This window comes from Trachurus trachurus, assembly GCF_905171665.1.
Source record: "Trachurus trachurus genome assembly, chromosome: 21".
Lineage (NCBI taxonomy): Eukaryota > Metazoa > Chordata > Actinopteri > Carangiformes > Carangidae > Trachurus > Trachurus trachurus.
Window position 1 is genome coordinate 19,864,013 of NC_139899.1, and position 7,340 is coordinate 19,871,352.

A 7,340-nucleotide genomic window follows, 5' to 3' on the forward strand; every position below is an offset into this window, starting at 1 on the left:
AGTGCTTTCAGAGAATTTCTAATATTGAGTAGGCCTAGGCTATCTATATCAATAGACTGGCTCTGGTGCTTTTTAACCATGAGAAGAGATAAACCGTATTTTTCTCCCCCATACAAATCTGGATCACTCACTATGAAGAACCTGCAACAAATCCCAAGTTTCTAACTCCACGTCTTGATGATGTCTGATTTAATATGATCCTCTCATAGCTCAACATTTCCTCATTAACCTTTAGTGCCTATAACCAGAAAAAGGGTTTTCCTGGGAGTTTTTCCCCAGTCGGTGTGAGGGTCTAAGGGCAGAGGATGATATGATGCCATAAGGCCCTTTGAGACAAACTGTAAAAATGGGCTATGCAATTGTCTTGCCTATTGCAAAGTCAGTGATGGAGTGGGTTCATTTGAAGGAATTTACTTTGGGAGATTAAAATTCTTTAATTAGACTTGGATTGTTTTATGCCAGCAAAAGCCAAAGCTGTAGGCATATAGGCTTTTGAGTTGTCTGTCTCGTGAATAAGATATCTCAGTAATAGGCCTACCTGTGGGAAAAAACACCCTTTAAATTAAATAAATTAAAATTGAAATTGAAATTGAATTTGGTGCAAACATTCATTTGGACCAAAAGAACATTTATTACATTTAGGTGGTAAGGTCAAAACTACAGGTCAGTAGCTATGACCCATAAAACCATTTTTGAGCATGACGCAAAAATTCACACAACAATTAGGACAACGTTTCGGTCAAATGGATAATATAACTCTGGATAAACAGTCTGCTGCTGCCTTCAGATCTGTGTTTGACCTTTGAGATTATCAATTTCCACACATAGGCTACCCCCTTTTGAAAATGAAGTTCCCTTGTGTACAAATTCAAACAGGCAAACATCAAAAATGCACTTACCCTTCCCTCTGACTGGAAGATAAACAAGGACGAAACTGATTATTTATTTACTTTTGCGCAGGATAGCTCATATGGGCAATAGATATATGGGGTGATTTCCCTCACTGACCGACTGATCTTCTATAAGCCACTGTCAAGGCAGCGGTTGAATTTAATCTTAAATTATCCTCTGAAGCAGTCATTTCCTTTTTCTCAAAGGCCAATACAAGTCAACCTAATGAGGAGCTAATGGGTTGAAACTGAAAATTTAATGTGTTTCTTTTCAAGAGAGAAACAAGATTTTTTTTTAAACTATCAATTATCAACTCTTCCCACTTTTCAAATGTTTTACCCCAGAATAAACTATTAGAGAGCTATTATAATTAAATTATCCTTATCCTTAGCTCGACAGTCTCTAGTCTTTAGGCTTGATTTATACAGTTTTATAGCCAATTTAATTAAATTATCAGAGTCTCAGGATGTTTTTGGGTGTGCTGATAAGAGGACATCCATGCACAGACACAAGTGACATTGACTTGTGCATTAACACATTGGCCGACATGTTGACAGTTCACTCAGCATGTTGACAGTTCACTGAGGGTGTCAGAGAGGTTTCTCTTATGGTCAAAATTGCAGTCACTTGATTTTACCAGGAAGACCTTAACACTAACCCACACAAAAAATGCTGTTAAACAATAAATGGTAAAAAAGAAAAGAAAAAATGAATGTCAGTTTAATGTGTGTTGTTTGCCATTTGGTTCAGACTTTAATCTACCCTGGAATATCTCAACTGCTATTTAAAGTATTGCCATGAAACCTGGTACTGACATCAGTGGTCTTCTTCATATCTCCTAATAACTCATGGCAGCTGCCCGAGGCAGACATTTTTAAGTATATTCATGCTTTCCCCCGATCCTAATAACTTTACTGATCCGTGAAGTTGAAATCTGCCCACTGCTACCAGGTCACAGTTTTCTCTGGGAAATATTTCAACAATTATTAGACAGACGAACCTTAAATTTGGTATGATCTCTTGTGACTCTGGAGATCCCCTGACTCCTCTATCATCCTCATTCAGTTAACCTTTGGATGAATTACCATTAAAATTGGCACACACACACATAGGCTATGCGAATCTTCGAATTTAGTGACATTGTGCAGCCTCAGATCCATACGTCAATCAAATATTTCATACTTGTGATCACTCAAAGGGTTAAAACTCCATCAAAATGTATCTAGCTGAGACATGGTCTAATAAAGTTCTGCTGTTGACTAAACGTGTTGCTACAATTTTGACGTCTTCAGATTTTTTTCCTTTCTCCATTAACGTTGGTGTTAAGTGGCTGAAGTTGTGCCACAAATAACCTTGCAACCATGCACTAAAAAATAAATTCCACCTCCATGGAGACAGAAACCAGACCACCACACTTTTCAATCTTATACTCAGTGACAAACAGTTCAGAGATATATGGATGTTTTCACATTTCACAGCACGTAACTTCTCAGTATCTTTGATTAACAGGCAGATTGGTGATTGCATCACCGTAGTGCAGAGTCTAAAGCAAATAATCTGCATAACCAATAAGAAGGAAGACAGGTTGGTGGTTCAACTGAGTGACGTCAGATCACATACTATAATCCCACCTGCCTTTTGGCTGAGGAAAGTAAACAGAATATTAATATCATGCAGGAAGTTGGGGATCCATGCATGGAGGCTGCATTCATTAAAAGGAAAAACTGGATAAATATGGTCTGACAAGAACGACAGTGCAACGAAATTCATTTCCTGACTGTCTTTGTACTTCAAGCTTGGAAAGAAGGTACTGACATGAGCACTCAGCTGGGAATAATCCAGTTAATCGGATCTTGAACGGCACAGGTCATTGATCAATTGTGCTGTATAAAGCACAATTATCTCAGTAAACAACCCTGTGATGAAACAAATTTTTCCAGTTGACTGTTTTTTTCTCAAGACCATGAAATGTGCTCGAAAAAAGGCAATCCACTGTGTGACAAAAACAAAATTGAATGCAAGCATCAGAGGCTATAATCACAGCGTTACTATCTGAAACCTTATTTCTTAATTAGTTAATTTGATATTACATGACAGCGGTGTGTATAATCTCTGGAGCTGACTAGAATAACAAATTAAACCTGCATCATCAACTAAATTAAATGTCAGAAGAAGAGGGAGAGAGTTTTAATATTCCCTATTACCAAGACATTAAACGTGAGGCGGCATTAGGAGGCTTTTCATGGCATATTTTAATGTGGTTATGTCATGGGCTGCTAAAATTCCTTAGAGACAGTTTCTAGAATAACCCATCTGTCAGGGAGGTTTGGTGAGGGATCTGACAGCTGTTAACTGTGGGGATTGACGTGAAAACAGCCAACACAGAGCCTCTGCCTGGTCATTTGTGGCCCCGACTCCCATCACTGGAAGTAAAAACACAGGGGACTGCACACACAGAGAGGACCGCCCCTTTATGCCGTTCTCTCTCCTCATTGGATAAAGGTTGTAGGATACAAGGAAAGTTTTCTCCTCGGCTTACAGCAGAGCAGAGTGACTGACAGACCCGTGTTTCAGACCAAGCACTCTATAAGTGATTGCTGTCGGAAGATATAACTATTTAAGACTTATATTAACACAAATATTCTGCTTACTTCTGCTTTAATGGAATAGATTCCTGTCTATTGAAAAAAAGTGAGTTAGAAATGCAATGACTTCTGTGACAGTTTTTCTTTTACTTATGTAACTCACAGTTTGATAACAGTTTCATTTTACATGCAGCAAGCCCATCATTCTTACTGGTGTTAGGTCCTTGAAAATCCTGAGTGTATTCACTGCTCTAGATTTACAGAGTCTCCTGCTGTTTTGCTTGAAACGTGGATTAGCATTTTGCCAGACATCCTGTTTTCACCAGCGGAAGTTTTCTCCTTTAGGATGTCCAAGATATGACTCATCATCATCATCACATAACCTTAGGTTTGTAGTCACAAGAAGGAAAAAAAGAGAGGAAAGTCAAACCAACTACACTAAGAATACCTGGCAAAAATCAAATCAAATCAAATCAAAAGGGAACATGGGCTGTGGCTGTGTTGTATGATTTTATCACTGGGCCTATAGGTTACAGCTGACATGTTGGCGGTGGGAAAAGCACAGGTGGGAATGAAATGATTAAATTAATGATGTTTGACTTCAATTTAACTGCTGGACTCTGGTGTTTTGCACACAGGATCACTGTTTGTCATGGCTTATGGACACATCAATAGAAATTAGCCATTGCCAATGTCATCGGTTTACTTGTGCTTTTTCTGTGATCTTAGGTCAAAAATATGACCATGATTTGATACTATTACACAGTACATGCACAGAACACTGAAAAGTTCAGATGCAGTGACCGCAGTCACAAGATCAACCCACCTTCAGATGAGCTTAGTATTTATTCAGTTAAATTACTGCTGAAAATTATCGCTGTTGCAGTTTATCTGATTTGCAAAAAGAAAATCTGCTTAATAGAAGCTGAAGCGAGCACGATGTAATAAGTGTAGGACAAAGCACTCTTTGGTTGCCACATGTGTCTTTGACCTTAGAGCGATTCTAAGATTTTTGGACACCTTTGCCCTTTTTACTGCTTTTATTGACATTTCCCCTTTGGTGTGATGTCAGAGCATGTGATAGCAGCCTGAAAGACAACAACTGTGACCAAGAGACACTGAGAGGCAGCTTTATCTGCTCTTATACAGTGTAAACCATAACATGCCATGTAAATCTCATGATATTAACAGAAATATGATATTCCACAACATTTGCAAAAGTTCAGAAATAACAGGGCGATCCACCTACAGCTGTGTTTGTGCTTTGAGAGATGAATGTACAAGAATGTGTCTGCTTTTGTTACATGAAATAAAAAGAATTATTTGAACAATAACACTGCCTGAGAGTAAAAGCATCCAAGGTCATGAAAAAACAGTTAGAGATTATTGTTACTCTGAGAGATTTTAAGCATAAGAACGTGGCTTCAGTTCCATGGAAGCTGGAGAAACAGCTGACGTCACTGTGATGATTTATCTTGATGCCTCGGGCTCAGCGATTGCAGCAGGCTGTGTTTCATGGCTGCACTATTAGGATGTGCTTAGCTTGCAGTTCTCATCACAACATATTTAAATTGTGCCTTAAAAACCCTTTAAAATACTGTCAAAGGATGCGGGCTGTTAAAGGATGTCACAGTTTAAGCTACTTTGGTGGTTTCTTGCTTTAAATAGCCTCATATTGTTGCTTTGGATTATTTTATTTAAAGATTAAATACAGTAGTTATTGTTGAAGTTATCTAGGCAGCTGCACTGTAAGTGAAGTTATCAACAGCCCTAACATTTCTCAACGCGATTTCTTGTGCAGATTTTAAGACATAAGATATTATGTAGACAACCAGTTGTTTCTCACCCTGCATACAAATGTATTGTGGGTTGTTTTTTTTGCCACAGCTCACAAGGGGTTGACAGCTGGATGATGAACTCTGTTGTCTCTGGGTTGGACCTTGTCCAACTGACATTTGTACATATCCTTTAATCAGAGAGCAGTATGTCTAAAACTCCCCTTAAACAAAATGTTAAAAGCAAGTGTAAAGCAGAAGATAAAAATCTGTCATGCAGTTTGGATGTCTGCCTGCAACCTCTGCAGCCAACATTAGAATTACAAAGTCTGAGACCAGAGAATAATGCTCCAAATATCATGGTGCCTGCAGACACAGAGAGACACAAAAACATGACGAAACATGGAGAATTTTTAGTGTGAATGTTTTTGTTCCCTCTCTTCTTATTCTAATGGGAAAAATTTGTACAATCATGTGAGCGCTCTCATGTAACCCCATTTTAATCCCTTTGTAGTTCAGACTGAAGTGTCTGTTCCACTTAGAGCTGAACTGTCCTTCCCTGCACTAAAGTAGTAGTTCTTTATCTGCACTCCTCCCCTTGTCATTTGGTTTATATTCCTGAGATCTTACAGCTACTTTATAGCTGTCAGCTGGTGGAAGATATACTCTCAGATCCTTGTTTGCTATAAGAGACTGCTTTGTTCTTAATTTAGGGCTCTTGTTATGTGGCAACCATTGATCTCTGTATGACAGCTGAGCCCATTTGCAAATATTACATACAGTATCTGAGTGAAGCCAAAGCCAAAAGATGTCTACAATAGCTCACGATTTCAGTCTCTCCTCGTGGTGTTGCATTCAGTTGCGCACACCAGAAAAGCTTGAGAGAGAGAAATCCAAACCCTGCTTAGTCTTTCAACTTCTGTCCAGTCACTCTAAGTTTGTTTGTTGGATTTTTCATTTCACCCAGAAGTCACAGATATTATTGAGCCAATTGTTCAGCTAAAAAAAAAACAAAGAAAGAAAAAGCTGAGCTCGAGCTCTACCTGTTCCGCTTTAGCAGCAACACAATACATCATCTGACAAGAACACTTTCCTGGTAGACCGCTTGTAAAGTGAGCACAGCAACTCCATTGCATCACAGCCGTAGATGTATGACTCACACCGGCTTTAGGTGGTAATCATCCCTCCGTCACCTGTAGCTGTCAATTCAGAAATACTGAGAAGACTGTTCTGCTCTTGTGCTGTGAGGAGAGCCCTGAGCCTTTTGTACATAAAAACTAAAGCCCCCATAATGTCGGTTTGGCATTTCTTGGGTTATGACAGATGGAGGTGTGATGTCCAATAATTTTGCACGATAATTTCAATAGGCTATACATTATATTTGATGTCAAAGCCTATATGAAATAACTGCCATGGAAATAAAATAAAATAAAGGGAAGTAAAGTTAGTAAATTAAAGCAAATGAAGATTAAAAGGAACCACACGCATAGGCTACATACACACATCCTCCATGACCCCTGTCATCCCTATGCCTCGTGACGTAAGAGTCGCCTTTAAAAGACGCTGGATACAGGAGCGGAGCGCACTTTACGCAACACTGTCCATCCAGTGGGAGTCTCCAGTATGAGCGCATTACAGTTACAGTATTATAGTCAATCCAGAGGCAGTGAGTTAGAGATGAGAGACTTATTAATCATAGAATAAACAGTTAGAAGAGCCTACTTTAAGTCTGGGATGAATAACAAGAGAAGCTGGTGCGCTCACTTGAATTTGGTGCGAGAGAAGAGGAGACGCACGATGCGTTAAGGTAACAGGTGCCACTCTTTGGTTACAATGTGTTTTTTCGCCTTTGTGCCAGTGTCGGTTTTGTAGGGAGGCAGATACGAGCTCTCAGCTTCAACGGAGGAATGTGCGTTTTGAACACGACGTGAGTCGCTCAGGTCTTATGCCCCAGACGGGACAAAACAAAAAAACAAAAAAGAACAACCAGCATGGAGAGAGACTTAAGAAAGAAGCTGCTGTTCATAAACTTCAGAGGGGAGCGATGTGACCGACCTTAACTACGAAGAGTGAAGGCAAGCTCCGATGA